Below are 15142 nucleotides of genomic sequence, written 5' to 3'. Positions count from 1 at the left end.
TCCCTGATTTGTCTTGGCTGCAATGCAGCATCAGATCATTTGGAGAAAGGCATCCTGTAGCAAATCATAATTTAAGGCCTTACCTATTGGAAAAGTATTTTCCTAATCCCAGCCAACTAGAAACTGACTTGTGACTTGAAGTATCAAGGCTTCTTTTACTCTGAATGTTTTATCATACTAAATATTGTCAAAGAAGGTTTTTTCTTCATAAATGGGTCTGATTTTTCCATTTCAACAGTTTTACGTTTCTGTAATTTACTAATCTGGGAAGAGCTCTAAGACTACACATCTGTAAGGAAAACTGAATCCAAGCTTAAAATTTGCTAAAAATTTTTCAACTTAATTTGTGCTTTTGCTGTTACTACCCTGTAACAGTGAGCTCCATAAAGTCATTGTATACTGTGTAAGTAGGGGCAGAATGAGAAAAGTTGGAAGTGATCCATCTATTGCTTTGAGGTTTTGACATTGACTGTAGATCACGAAGTGAGGACACTTGAGCCTAGGATGCTATTATCATGTATAGGATTATAAATGCCACTGTAAAATTACTGCACTTCCAGCCTAAAACAGATCTTCCCCCTAAACATTTCTTCACCCTCTGTACAGAGCCCACTTACTGCTGCCATTTGCTCTCTGCCCGCAACAGAATTTACTGTGTTTTACAGCTGATTTCTGTGCCAGCTTCCATTTTTCATGCAGTCTTCACGGGGTCACTGCAAGAGCATTACGATGTTCTGCAGGACCAACTTGTTGCTGATTAATAGACTACTCAGACTTTGATTCATGGGGGCTCATCACGGCTCACTAGCTTCCAAACAGGGAGTCACAACATTGGATGAATGATCCCTTGCTGCAGTCACTACAGGATTATGGACCAACCTAGTAACATTTTAAACAGAACCAGAGTCCTAATTTTAGACTCTGTAACTTCAAAGGATAGTAAAGTTTCCTAAGAACCTAACCTTAATTAGAAGACACAGACAAATCTTCTTAATCTAAGGCATTACTGTGATAGCATTTCACTTAACCCTGTGATACTGGGACTAAGCAATCAATTCATGTCCTCAGAGATAGAATCTGTGTAGCTTCTCCATATGGGTAATCCAGCAGACTGTATTTAGTGCAGTTTTATTTGAGACCATGCTGAGGAAAGAAGCTAAATAGAGCCATCCTCTATTTTATGTAGAAGTCCTTATATCAAGTGATTTCAGTGCAGATATTTCTAACTAGCTTAAGTTACTCAATAAGCAACTAACCAGAGTGCAGGCATTACAGCTTTATAGTGCCAAAGTGAAATCAGCAGTTACACCAGAGATGCTTAACTTCTATAACGAGTGTTTTTTCTAAGAGTTTTTTTTTCTCAGATCAATATTAAGTATGAATTAAATTAATTGTTAACAATGATGTGCAAAATTCTTCCAAAAATTATTAGATTGTATGGCCACAGAAATCATAATCTCTTATAATCTCTTTAAAGTGTAATAAATTATTGATTTAATGCAATGTAGAGTTAAGCGATGTGTTATTTTACAAGTAAATTGTCAACTGATTTTTAAACTCGCCCAGAATGCCCTGTGATTTTGGGCTGTGTTTTTGACTTTTGGTTTTCGAGACCAGCATGATGTGATATTTGTCAAAAATATAACTGTGTTCTTGGGGAAAAAAAAACTACATTTCATTTTCATTTACAGCCAGGCTATGCCATGTATATGATATGAGATGAAAAGTGATATAAAGATATTGCTATCATTGTAGAACTGCACATATTTATGGTCCCTCAATTTAATAAAAGCTTTGATTCAGAACATAACAATTCTGACTTTCAAACAAGCTACAACTGATAAGGCAAAGCAGACAAATTAGGAGGCAAGGAGGAAAAAGTTAACAATAACTTTGCAAAAAGGGACTTGACTGTTTGCAGTAACACAACACATCAGGAAATGATGCTAGATCTAGTTAAGCCTGCAGGGAAAAATTAGAGCAGCAGAATGTAATCACCTACCTTGGAGTTTGGCCAGGATATAGAGGTTAATATTTTTATGCCTGGAAAAAGTAGCAAAGAACTTTCAGTGCCAATTTGTGCTCTGAGGACAAAGACAAAGCTTCTGCTGACTTCTATGGAAGAAGGTAGTGCCATCCAAATATGTAAATTAGCCTGAAATATCTGCTTCATTACTTTATCTGTATATTGCAAAATATGTAGCTGGAAACTTAACCAGCTTTTAAATTGCTGAAGGGTGTAAACAGATGTAGATTTTGTGAACAGTTGTGTCTGACAAAGGTGTATTGCCTATTGGACATAAATGCCCATCGCAGCCTCTCTACTAGAGGTGACTAAATGATTTTGACATGAGTGAGCCAGAGAGAGGCCACATAAGTAGGTCCTCTGCGAGATCTGAGAGGATGCTAAACTCAGCCACTAACTTCACTAAGAGAGTATGAGTGTAGGCTTGTACTGACAGGCAAGTGAGAGGGGGCTTGGAGTGTAACCTCTTCCATTTGCACCACTATATACAGAAAAAGGTGTTTACTCGTAATAGTACCTGTAAACTGGTGTAAACCCACTGCACATGAAGACACATGACATCAGGCTAATACTGATTTTGCATAATTTAACCACTCCACTGTGTGGAAGTATCTAAATCTCCACTGGTCACTTTCAAGGGCAACTTCAGGACCAGGAATTGTTTCTTCTAGTGCTGCATCAAAGGACACACCAATAAAACTACACACAAGTCTATAAAAAGATGGTCTTTAGCTAACTTTCTCTAGATACAGTATTTTTCTTAGCCTTCCATCCCTTTCAGCTGCTGTACTCCAATTTCTTAGCTATGTCTAGTAGTCTCCTTTAGGCCTCAAGTGCTGTCTGGTAGTCTAAAAGCACCTCCTGTAAATAAAGGACCAACACCTAGGGGACCCAATCCTACTTCTGTATAGCCAGAGGTAAAATTTGTTGTATCAGTGGCAGCAAGATGAAGTGGGGAAAAAAAACCTTTTTGTAAAAAGGGACTTACCCAAGGGATCTCAGGTGCTATTCTGCAAGATATTGAGCAATCTGCTTTCAAATCTAAGCTGATCAAACGCCAGGAAAGATGGGAACCTGAAGCGACATTTTCCTAGGATGTTGGAGGACTAATAGACTGATTTTAAGGGCTGAAAAGGAGACAGATTAGCAAAACAGACTTGCTGATTCTTAAAGATCTTTTAGAATGAAAAGCAGCTAGAAAAAATGCATTTTTAGTCAGCATCATTTCACTTGACATGAGGTGGTGGACAATGGGTTAATTAACTTACAAAGTAATATAATTTCTGAACACACTCGGGTGAGGGCTTCAACCTAGATAAAATCAACCTGTGTATCCTATCTCTTGGTTTTCCTTTGTGGTTCCACCCCTCAAAGATTAATAATTTACAGTAAGATGTTGCTTTGAAGTGCCTTATGTTTAAGAGTAGCCTAGTGATGAATTTGTATCTTTACATCTTTATGACACAAGAGTTCAGGAATTTCATCAAAAGGCACTGAAAATTCAATGAAGACCTGAAGTAAATTAAAACACAGTTAATACATGACAGGGAAAGACAAATGCTTTTTTTAATGTTAAGTATTCCAAATACCCTAAGAAAAGTTTTTGCAGCCTATCTCAGGACTTGCTGTGCAATAAATCAAACTTGGAATACAAATTTAGGGGGATTAAAATTAGGACCAATATTAACATTTGGATTGAGGTATAGTTTTGGTCATCAGTGATAATTCCAAAGTAAATGTATAGAATTTATGAACAGTCTGTCCCGAGCCAAGCAGTTCATTCATGTGACATGATGAAAGCAGAACTTTCTGTAGTCACAGGTGGAGAAGGAATGGATGCAGCGAGCATCAATCTAACTGCCTCTTACTTCCTTGAGTCGTGGTGGCAGTGACAGCATTTGGCTCGAACCTGAACCAGGACCAGAATCACCTTTTTGCATGCTGTAGGAAATATCTCCACAAAGACACTTAACTGATCTCCTTTATGCACTAAAATATTATCTAGTTATAAATGTGAATGTAGAGACATTTTTGAAATTGAAAATTATCCTAGTATGCATACAGATTAAATGTTTGATGTACAGAATAATTTCTGAATTGAATAGGGAAGATAGGGCTTTCTTTTTATAGAGGCACAAGATCATTGCATAGTATGTACATATTAAACTGATTCTGAGTCTCCACAGACAGTTTGGGATCAGTGGAATAATTCTACTACATTCAAGAGTGTCTACACTTAAATATTATTGAATAAACAATTTTCACATGAGGATCACAATCTTTTGTTGCTCAAGGATGCATGTTGTTTGCTTCTTTAAAAAGAAAAAATCAAACCCTGTAATTTGGAAAACTGTATGGAGATTTTGAGAACTGTTGATCTCCAAAATAACTAGGACAAGGTAGTTAGGAGATACTAAAGAAGCACTGAAAGCTGGGACCAAACTGTCTGTCAGTGAGAACCCTAATCCTGTTTTATTTTGCATCTGATTCATACCAATCCACAAAACTGTAACATGCAGTTGGATACAGAGGAAAGAAGCTGATCACTTCAGTCTGTAATTGTGAGCTTAGGATAGGGTCTGACTGCATCTATTGTGCTGATGACAGTTCTGGTTTAATACTTCAGGTTATATTTTGTTTTTGAAGAGCAGTACTTCATCTAGTATAGAAATCTTTTACTGAGAAATGACAACTAAATATATTGCTTTTATAGGCACTATTTATCTGTAACATTTAAAATTGCAAACCCAAGTAAATTCTCAAAGAGTAAATTCTCAAAATATATTAAAATGTAGTTAAAATTGAATTAAAGGAATGTTGTTGCTATCACCAAATTAATGACTGTTACTGATAATCTTAGAGGAAACACAGAAAAAACTGTATTGAAAATAAATGTAATGTAATATCCTAATCATTTTAGAGAAATATTTTAGAAAATCAAAAAAGGAAAGAATCTGAGATTAGATACCCTCACTGAATCTTTTTTAAGTGTCTCAGTTAAGCTCTTGAGCTGCTTGTTTATATAATGCATCTTAGGGCCAGTAAAGTAAGCCTTTGTTATATTTAAAGTCAGTTCTTGATACATGCTATCATTCATGACAACATGTTTTTTTTACCTGGAAATATAAGCATAATAACTGGATAAAAAGAGGGATAATTACTAATTACTTTTCTTAAGTACAACCTACTATATTTCAATCCTGCTTGTCCATAAAATACTAATAAATTTTATGTACATGAAAAGTTGTAAGAGACTGAAAAGACCACACTTTTTGAAAGAACTAGTTTAAAATTAATTTAAATCATAACATGATTTATTCACATATATTCTGTATACAGTTTTTATATTCTAACTCATTGTACACTTGTTATTATAATTTTGGAGAGAATACACTATTCCTCATACCAGAGATATGAATTTCATCAAGTTTGAAATTCAACTCTCTGAAATATGGAGTGGAAATGTATGGGTTTATAACTTGAATAAACATTTAAAATTATGTTAGAAAATTCTGTTCAAATAAAGTAGACAGGCAGAGACAAATCTGTAAACACTGACAAGTAAATAAGGGAGTTGCCTTTTTGCTTAGAAAGATTATGGCACAGAAATTATAGCTGTAATGATATGACCTTCATTATATGATATATTTTCACTCTCTGATGTAAATTATTTTATTTCCTTTCTAGAAACATGCACTTTAATCAACAGGAGAATTAACCAGACTATTGCAAAGTATTCAGCACTGAAGGGAGATAAAATTTAATTGCTGAAGAGAGCCAAATGTCATTGCTAGGAAATCATAAACTTATGGGTTGGGCCAGTCTTTAAAAACTTTAATCTTTGAAAGAGAGAGTTGAAATCTGATTCCTGAACAACATGGTTATGTGCATGTAGTGAATTTCATGAGCTAAGTCATAAGGGTGTTAAAAGACATGGCTTTATTACAAGATCTATGGACATTGTTCCTCAAAGACACAAAATGTTATTGTTTCCAAAAGAAAATGTAAAACTCAGCATCCTACAGAATCATACTTACAGGGACAAATTCCAATTTCCCCTTTATGTCAAAGGGAACCTACCTATAAATTTCAGAGGAGAATATTACACTGCAGCCATTTTGAAAATAGATATTATTTCACCAGAAATGTATAAACACATCTCACTGGATAACTGCTTTCAAAAGAAAGTGTTGCTATGTTTGTTCTTGCTAAGCTTATATGGCCTATCATCTCCACGTGGCTGATGCCAAACCCCAAGGACCCTGTAGAATATTTATCTGTGATAGAGAGCTACTGCCATTCTTTTATTTTTTTCATGCACCTTTTATTAAAAGCTCATTCTACAGGCTGGTGGCCTAACACTGAATCTAATACATCTAATACATAATCTACATTCTGGTGCTTCTAAGATTGAAGCTTCAAAGACATGCTGTCTGCTGATGCAGTGCCAGAAATAGTAGAGTAGTAGAACTCAAGCACCATAGTAGTATTTCTCTTTTATGTTTATTGGCTTATGTCCTTTTTTAGGCATTATGTAATTCTCTTCAATGAGTCAGCCTTGTTCCAGACAAGAAATGGGAATGAAGAGTCAAAAGATGTGCTGATGCTGAGGTTAAAAGGTAGCACCACAACACATGTAAAAGAACCTGAGCAGTATTTACAGTAGCTTCTTCAGGTGCCAAAGAAATACTAAGTACCAAATTAAAGATGAAGAACTAAGATTTTGGCCTATACTGTCCAGGCTTCCCGAAGTCTCTCCATAGCTTCTCAAGCAGCTAATCCTGAAGTAGTCAATGCTGTTGTGGTTTGCCTATTGTTAATATGTTAAACAGGTACTCTAAATCTGGTTTTTGACTCCTGAAAGTGTTGCAGTTATACTCTTGTTTGCAGTAGACAGATATCCAAAGCTTCTGATCTTGATTCTGATGCTGGCTGGCTCTATCACCAGAGAAAGAGTCAGTGCCTTCTTTTACCACAACACTGAAGATGATGTGGTTTTCTATCATTTGTGATCCACTTTAGATGTAAATAGTAAATTACCATCATTTGTATTCTTCTGGAATTTCCATCTAAAAATTTCTAAATCAGTAATGTTTATGAAGCATATATCAAAACTTCCATAAAATAAGGCTGGTTTTATTTTAGAAACTGCAGAGTGTAACACAGGGACTTGACTGAAAATGAGAGAGCAGTAGAGAAGAAATTAGGAAAATAGTTTCTTAATTGAGAGTCTTTAGTCCCAGGTTGTCATCCCTAGAGACATGTCTTTCTGGTGTTTGGAGTTCAGTGCTGTTTCCTAGATAATAGTACTCATTATAAATCCATGAATGAATAACTTACTTAAACATGTTTTCCAGAATCATGTGAACTGTGTTATACAAATGCCTGCAGTATATCCCAGGGATATATACGTATCCCTGTCATAACAGCAGTAACGATTTTGTGCCTTCTATAATTTGGCCCTCAGTGAAAAATAAAAACAGGCTGAGGTACTCTGAATTTTTATCAGTGAAATTCTGTCATAGGTGAATGTTTCTAACTCCAGAAGGTGGCAAGAGGGACAGACCACTGACATTCTGGACCACAGTCTGAGCAACTCTATATTATCATTTTTCATACAAGCAAGCAGCCTTCTAGTAAGAATTAGCTAATGACCTGAGAGAAATTAAACTAGCTTTAATTAAAAAAACAAAAACAAAAACAAAAACAAAAACAAACAAAAAACCCAGGGTAAATACTAGATACTGCTGTACAAAGCCAAGAAGATGAATGCTTTAATACTTATTTAATTGATAATGAGATTAAAAGAAATACACAAGAACCTACCTGTATAAGTTGGACAGATGCTACATCCAGGACAGTCTGAAATCTTCTGTATTTTTGCCCAATATTGATTGTTTAGATCGCCATAGTTGTAAATGTCATGTTAAATATATTCAGGACTTGCTTGGACTTCTGTTTATAGTTTTCCTTCTCTTTCTCTTTCTTTCTTTCCTTCTGTCTTCTCCTCTTCTCTCTCTCTTCCTTTCTCTCTTTCTACTGCTTTGTTTATAGCTCGTAACTAAGCACTGTGTGGTCTGGCAAATGGCTAAGCAAGTAAACGGCAAGGTTCCTGCTCTTGCTTGCAAGCCAAGCCTAGCAGCTCCTGGTTTGAAGTTGAGGGCAACGTCATGTCTGCTGAAGCTGTTTACACTTCTTCCTCTTCTTTTTTTTTTTTTTTCTTTTTAGTAGTTCGCCCACCAGGTAATGAGAATCAGCTTTTAGGAGGTGGCTCAATATAAATCTCTGGTTTTGTCAACATATAAGAACTCAATTGGATTACCTGATGCACAGGGGAGCATTAGACCTAATGCCCTGTAGACTGATGTCACTTTCAGCCTGCTGCCAATCCAGAGAGAAGCAGTACACCAAAACAGAGATTGATGGTCTAAGGGCATGAATGTGTCTTTTAGGAGCAGCAAAATCCTTCAGACTCAATAAAAAATGTGGATAAGATTTTGATGGGTCTGTTTGGTAGAAAAAAACAACTGAAAGAAGGGAAATTACTTTTTTAATATTGCTCAATCTGAAAAATTCTGGTGAATTATTACAGGGTGCAGCTGTGCTCAGAGCAGGGCAAAGGGGTCTCGTGGGATGCTGCAGGACAACTGTGAGCTGGGCATAAGAAAGTAAAGAAAAAAAAACTTAGAAAAACAAAAGAAGGTTCTATTGGATTTATTCAATAAGCTCTTCACATTAATTATTCCTCCATTCTTCCCAGCTGTTTCTCTTGGCATTCTATTTTATTCCTTCCATCTTCAAAACAACTTTCTTCTGGTTTGAGATAAATAGAAGACCATCTGCCTCCAAAAATTCTGTATTCATTCATTTACTTCCAATGATTTAAAACAAACAAACAAACAAACAAACAAAATAAAACAAACCCCAAAACACAGAAGAAATTATCAAAATGTAAGTTATGTATCGCAATGGTAAATATCCACTTTTATGGTAATGTCAGTATTCACATAGAGCAGTCAGCATTTTATTTTTAAAGAAGACCCTCAAAAATTGGATGACACAACAGAAAATATGGTATTATACAAAAGGACAAAAGCTATGAGGAAATATTCATATCAGGCAGCCATCTCTATTGCTGTCCATGTCTATAGTGGACCCAAGTCAAGATTATTTTACCACCAGAAGTTGAAATCATCATTAACCTAGACCCTTATACTATTTGATTTATCAGATGACACTCAGACATGTTCTTTATGTCTTCTCCTTCCTTGGTCTGTAAGACTGTCTCCACTTTTGATTCTTGCCCTCTGTAAGTGCTCTCCTGGGGAATAGTTGAAGAATCCATCACTTTTTCCCTCCAGCTTTGTATAAGCATTCCAAAAAGCTGCATTTGTTTACTGTTTCCCCATATAATTTGTCCCTGAGCAATGTGATTTGCAAATGCAGTTTCAGCTGCAATCTGTAAACCAGTGCCTCACAGATGTCTCCACTATAGATTTCTCTCTTCATGTTCAGATGAAAACCCTGGATTGTCTCTCTTTGCCTAACTTCATGCAACTAGTCACTGAAGTTCAACATGGCCAAAAAAAAGCCCTCTTATTTCCATTTTTCTCTCTCCCTTTTCCTTTCTTAGTCACTGTGAATGGTATTACTGTTATCCCTAGCCCAAACCCTGGGTCTCACATTCAGTTTGCTTTTCTTCCTAGGTCAACCCTTCCACTGTATCTGGATCTTGGCATGTGCTTTTGAATAAAATTTACAAGCTATGGTCTAGCTTTAAACAGAATTTATTCAGACTTTTGTCATCTCAATTCTGCAAATCCCTCTCTTCTGACGCTGATAAATGCAACATTGCCTTATTCAAAATGTCACTTAAAACATCCATTTTGCTGAATTCTTACACTGGGCACATCACCCATCTTTTTGTATCTCATCTCTGATCCCTTTTCTTTATAGTAGCAAAATAAATCTGTTTTTCTAAATGTGGTCTTGGTCCAGAAGTCATAAAACTGATCTGAAGGGCAATCAGCCTGGAATGTAGGCAGGAATAAAAGTAGGTAGAAAAGTCTCACATCTGAGATGTCTCAAACAGTACATTTTGGAATTGGCAAACCAACGTTTACTGATAAATCTTACCAACTGTGCAATAAGGACTAGTTGTTGACCCTTTTCCTCTGATCACTGGGACTGATACTGCTCTTCATTTTTTTGGATTCACAGATCCAAATATGAACGGATCAGCAAAAGGCCATTGATGATAAAAAGAAACTCTGAGCATTGATGCAACCTCAGCCTGGTTGACCAATATAGTCATACTAGCAGGAAAAACAACACAGAAGTTTGTGGCTGTTCCTTCTCCGAGTAACAAGTAGGGAGGAGATAGGAAGTTATTTATAGCGGTGCATTTGTAGCTACCAGATTTGATTTAAGTAGATGTCTGTCTAATGCTGTTTGTGGAGTTAATAGGGCGTGTGGCTTGTTGAATCATTTTGCTATAAATAATGTTTTGTGTGAATATGCTCCCATTAAATCAGGTAGAAATGTTGATTTGATTAACTAATCAAAGTTCCTAAATACTTTATGCTCCATTGCTGTAAGAAATGACTTGGTCATTCTTCTCGTGAAAACATGGGCCCAATGCAAACCTGTGGTAGTTGTGTTGGTGTAAGCAATGGTTCCAGATTTGTGAAATCAAATTATCACCCATGGTTCCTTCTCTATTCTAAATAGTAATCGAAAACAGACATTTTAGAAAATTACTTACATTATATTGGTCTGACCCAAAGTAGTATTTCAGACTCATAAACTCAAAACAGACAGCGTGAGATCTTCGGTTTCATTCATTCTGTTCACCTGTTGAATCTTTATGGTGTACAGATGACATGTATGCAATTGTGGCAAAGTTTATGTAACTAGATCACTATGAAATAAGGTTAACAAGATGAAAGACTATTTATCCCAGTGAAGGAACTGCTGGATGGAGGCTTAGGATCTCCCTTATGTTCTGTCCAGCATTCTGAGAACTGTCAAGGGTTAGAATCCAATTATTCTCTGACATTAATGCTTTTTTATCCCACAGAAGCTGAAGTGTGGGAAGCTCTTAAAGTTTACATAAAGGTGAGGATTATTATTTACTTCTCAGCTGATGGTGGTACATGCAGGCTGTCAAAACTACAACCACAGGTTGGCATGGGATTTCTGTTAAACAGGGAAAACTCAGAGTGCTTCTGTTAGGTTGTAACTGTTTAGTTCAGAGTCCCATGTAGTGGATTATAAACTGCTTGAGCTGTCAGAGCTAAATGTAGGTCACTTGAACTTTCAGAAAAATCAGGGAATCTCCCTTTTTGTTTTTTAAGTCTGCTCAAGTCATATAACAGGACCTAACCACTTCTTCTGATAGTGAACTTCCATGTATCATTGCTATGCCCAGTATACATAAAAATGAAAGTTTTATTTCCATTACGGTTTCTAAACAGATTGAAATTTGTCCAGTAATCTATATTTAGCTTAGCAAAGTAATATAGGATGTGAGTCTATGCTCTTGTCCTGGTCTTTGCTGTCAGGGGTATTTCACAGCTCTATCTTCATGGGAATCAGGTCTGACTTGTATAGCCCTGATCTCAATTTTGAAGAAAAAGAGAAGAGGCCATTATGTAGGAAAGATACAAAGAAAGTACCTATGTAAGGAAATTAATTTCAAATTAATAGCTAAACAAACATACCTGAACAGCCTGTTTCCCCTTAAGAAGTAATTCCTAAATTAATTAACAAACCCCCACTAAACTGAGAGTGGAGGTGTATGGGGTTGTTTTTAAGTTTGTGTTTGAAGGGGGCAGGAAGGCAGTGTAACTCTTACTTGCCATTGGTGACAGTAGCCAGTTTTCCTTAAAAACATAGTTGGCAAAGGCTGGATCAAACTCCTGGGAGTTTCTAAATCTTTAGAAAGTTCTATGAATGGATGAGACCCAATTTAAATATCACTTTTAATATGATCTGTTTAATTTGCTTTTTCTTCTTACACTGCTTTTGAGATGTGATGTGAGGCAATAAAACATGAGTGGACAAGTAGCTCATGTTTTTGATATCTCCTTGCAGTTCTGCTGATCCCATAAGTAATTCCATGAGAGGCAGTATTCCTATGATACATCCTCCAATGCATCTTTCTAGGGTACAAGAAGAGAGGGTGTGAAGCAAGTAATTCATGATCTAAAGTACAAACCAGCACTGTTTAATGACTGATGCTCTCACGCTGCAATGGAATTACTCTCTAAATAAGAGCTATAAGTTCAGGCCATTAATCTGATGAAAGAAATAGTGAAACTTCATTAAAGGTTTCTGGAATATGGTAATGGAATTCCATGTGTACGCTCCATGCATAGTTTCATTAAATATAGCCATTTTACCCAGCAATTACGTGGGTGCTGGTTATAAGGAAAAAAAATAAATCTCTTTTCTCTCTTGGTAAATAGATTTTATATCTGGTTTGCTCTTGGCCACCACAATGAAGCCTGCATACATTCAGATATAATTGTGTATATCAGATTAACACTTTACTTATACAGTGAAAATAATTTTTTTCTACTATAGCTGAAGTGATCAAAAGATGTCTTCATTTCAAAATCCTAAAATGAGCGTACATACATGGCCACAGGGTAGTATTCCACAATGCAGAGATGTGTGCTGGCACCAAACTAGCACACTGTTTCACAAAAAGGGAATCATTTATTGTTGCAGTTATCCTCCTTATTCTGCCTAGTGTGGTTTCCTTAGTGCTAAGTCATGGTATTGTTCAGTATAGGCATAACACACACTATTAATTATCTTCAAAATACTTTGGTCAGTTCCTAATAAAATACCAAGGCAAAAGAGATAAAGCCAAGTTTTCTGTATTTCTCTACCTGCCATTTAGCTCACAGTCCCCACATTTAGTTGTTTTTTTAAATCTACATTCAGAAGTTATTAGGTTTTGTATTGGGATCATTATATGGAATGCTAGATTCAACTAGCATTTAGATAGCATGTCAGATAATTGGTATTGACCAATTTAATTTGAAACACAGTAATTTTCTATCTCTTTTCAGAGATAATGTATGACATTATCTAATATGGGAGAGGTGTTAGCATTTAGGAGTTCAAATTTAAAAAATGACAAGATTTGGTGTACTCCTGAGTCTTTTTTTTTTTTTTTTAATCAGATGTCTTGAGCAAGTTCAGGGCTGAAGAACACTGAATGCTGGTTGGAGGGAATGGAGAATGTAACTGAAAGTTTGCCTTTGGTATCCCCTGAGTTCAGCGCCAGAGTCATCCGTGGTGTTGTTCAATGTAAGGTCACTAAATTTTGGTCAACTTTAAATGGTCCTATGTAGCAGAAACCATGAACAGAGGATGGTACAAGGGCTTTTCCAGCTATGATCACCTTATAATAACAAGGGAAAACCAGCTGATATAAAAGTCCCTATGGCCTTGATCTGAATCCTGGAAGTGCCTTTTGCACTGGAATTACTCTTAGAAAGCCAAATACAGTCTTCATTGATAAGGGTGCAGGAAGGGAGATCAGGCACGTTAGTATGTAATTTAGAAAGACAGAAGTGGGGTACAGATATAAATTAGATGAATATTTGGCAGACTGTTGAACTAAACCACACATCTGAAAAGCTGCACACATTTACAATCAGTCCTTCCCCAGTAAAGAAACCACAACTTAGTTGTGGCTTAGGTAGAATGTATTGCCACAATCCAGGCAAGTGAGCCCACTGTCTAATGTTGTCCTCAGATAATGCCAAACTCTGGAACTTTTCCTGAATTTGCTCATGCAAAAATTCAGTTGAGTAGTAGTATAAACAAAGAACAGCCTATGCTGTGATAGTATCAGTGTATAGAAGTATGAGGCATATGATATGAAGCACTGTTTTCTAACAGTAACACTACTCTCCACAATTTCCAGTTGGCTGAGTATGTCTAATGATTGTACATACTTCACTGCCTATTTACTTGGTATACTTACTAATATAAATTGGCTGTACATGGAATTATGGCAGTTCAGAAAGAACTTCGCAGGGCCAGCAAAGAAGGGGTTAATAGTATTAATGACATTTCAGAGAATAAAGTTTCTTGACTTGACATATAGAAATGTCATTTTTAGTGAGCTTCAGTATCCCTTAGCCATGAACATGGCCCTACCTTCATGTTCACATTTATAACCTGTGGCATGGTGCCCCGTGGTGGCTGCTTGCCTTCTGTTACATTTGCTCAAGCCAGAAAGTGCGCAATTCACTTTGGTTACTACTAAAAAAAGTAGTTCATCTTTATTTGCTAATAGTCAGCATTCAAGTGTAAAACAACATTTGGCAACTACTGACTGTTTCTAGTTCCATTCAAAGAGGGAATGCAGGTCCCTACAGCTAGTTACTTGAAGTTGATTTCATACTGCTTTTCAAGACATAATTAAATAAAAAAATCTAGCTGTTACAGTGTTTCTTTTACTAGGTTCTTTTTTATCTATTTCATTATTAAAATGAAACATTTTAAAATCAGCTGTCTTTATCAACAATTAGAATGTGGGAATCATGATTCATTTTTCCTTGCACACATTTTTTAGGCTGTAATATACCAATGACTTTGGGATTTGTTTGTAACTAGTTTCTAGCAAACTTCCATTTCATTTTCTTATGTGAAATGCAGCTTTTGCACCACAACGAATGGTAGAATAATATTTAAGAAAAGATGTTATTACTAAACTGCCTTGTTAATATCATGTAAACATTTGTATTACTTCTGGAATTTTCTAAAATGTTTCAAAGAGTTGGTTTTCTTTCCACATGTATCTCCCTTAGCAAACAGTATTTGTCAACCTGTTTTCATAAGGGGGCATGGATGTTGATCCTGGCTGTGACTTAATCAAGGCTTAGTGTGGAAAAGCTGGGCCCCCGGAGTACCCACAATTCATGCTGATACCTTCTTGATGAAATAATTACAGAGGTGAGGGGAAGGTTTGTTAATTTGGTTAATTTCCAGAAGGTAGCTTTCACTGCTGCAAGGTACCTAGGTGCCTATGTGATGATGATATATAAACATCTAAAAGAAATGAGTGATAGAATTACAGTGGCTGCATGTTTG

The 15142-nt window shown here is 36.2% G+C and overlaps 1 protein-coding gene across 5 annotated transcripts in view; it reads right to left on the bottom strand.

The window, feature by feature from the left end:
* FRMPD2 (FERM and PDZ domain containing 2) overlaps positions 1-8298 on the bottom strand; it is a 78872-nt gene extending 70574 nt beyond the window's left edge. For 3 of the 5 annotated variants that reach the window (XM_033001786.2, XM_033001788.2, XM_033001789.2), the window contains exon 1: positions 7853-8295. The gene's annotated coding sequence lies outside the window, so the exon portion shown is untranslated. Of the gene's footprint in view, positions 1-2002; positions 2044-7852 lie in introns of all 5 variants that reach the window. The other 2 variants (XM_033001787.2, XM_033001790.2) reach the window with 2 other exon arrangements.
* Positions 8299-15142: the final 6844 nt, after the last annotated feature.

The sequence above is a fragment of the Tyto alba genome, unplaced genomic scaffold, assembly GCF_018691265.1.
Source record: "Tyto alba isolate M040663 unplaced genomic scaffold, T.alba_DEE_v4.0 Super-Scaffold_1, whole genome shotgun sequence".
In the NCBI taxonomy this organism is placed as follows: Eukaryota; Metazoa; Chordata; class Aves; order Strigiformes; family Tytonidae; genus Tyto; species Tyto alba.
This window is presented reverse-complemented; position numbering and strand designations above follow the sequence as displayed.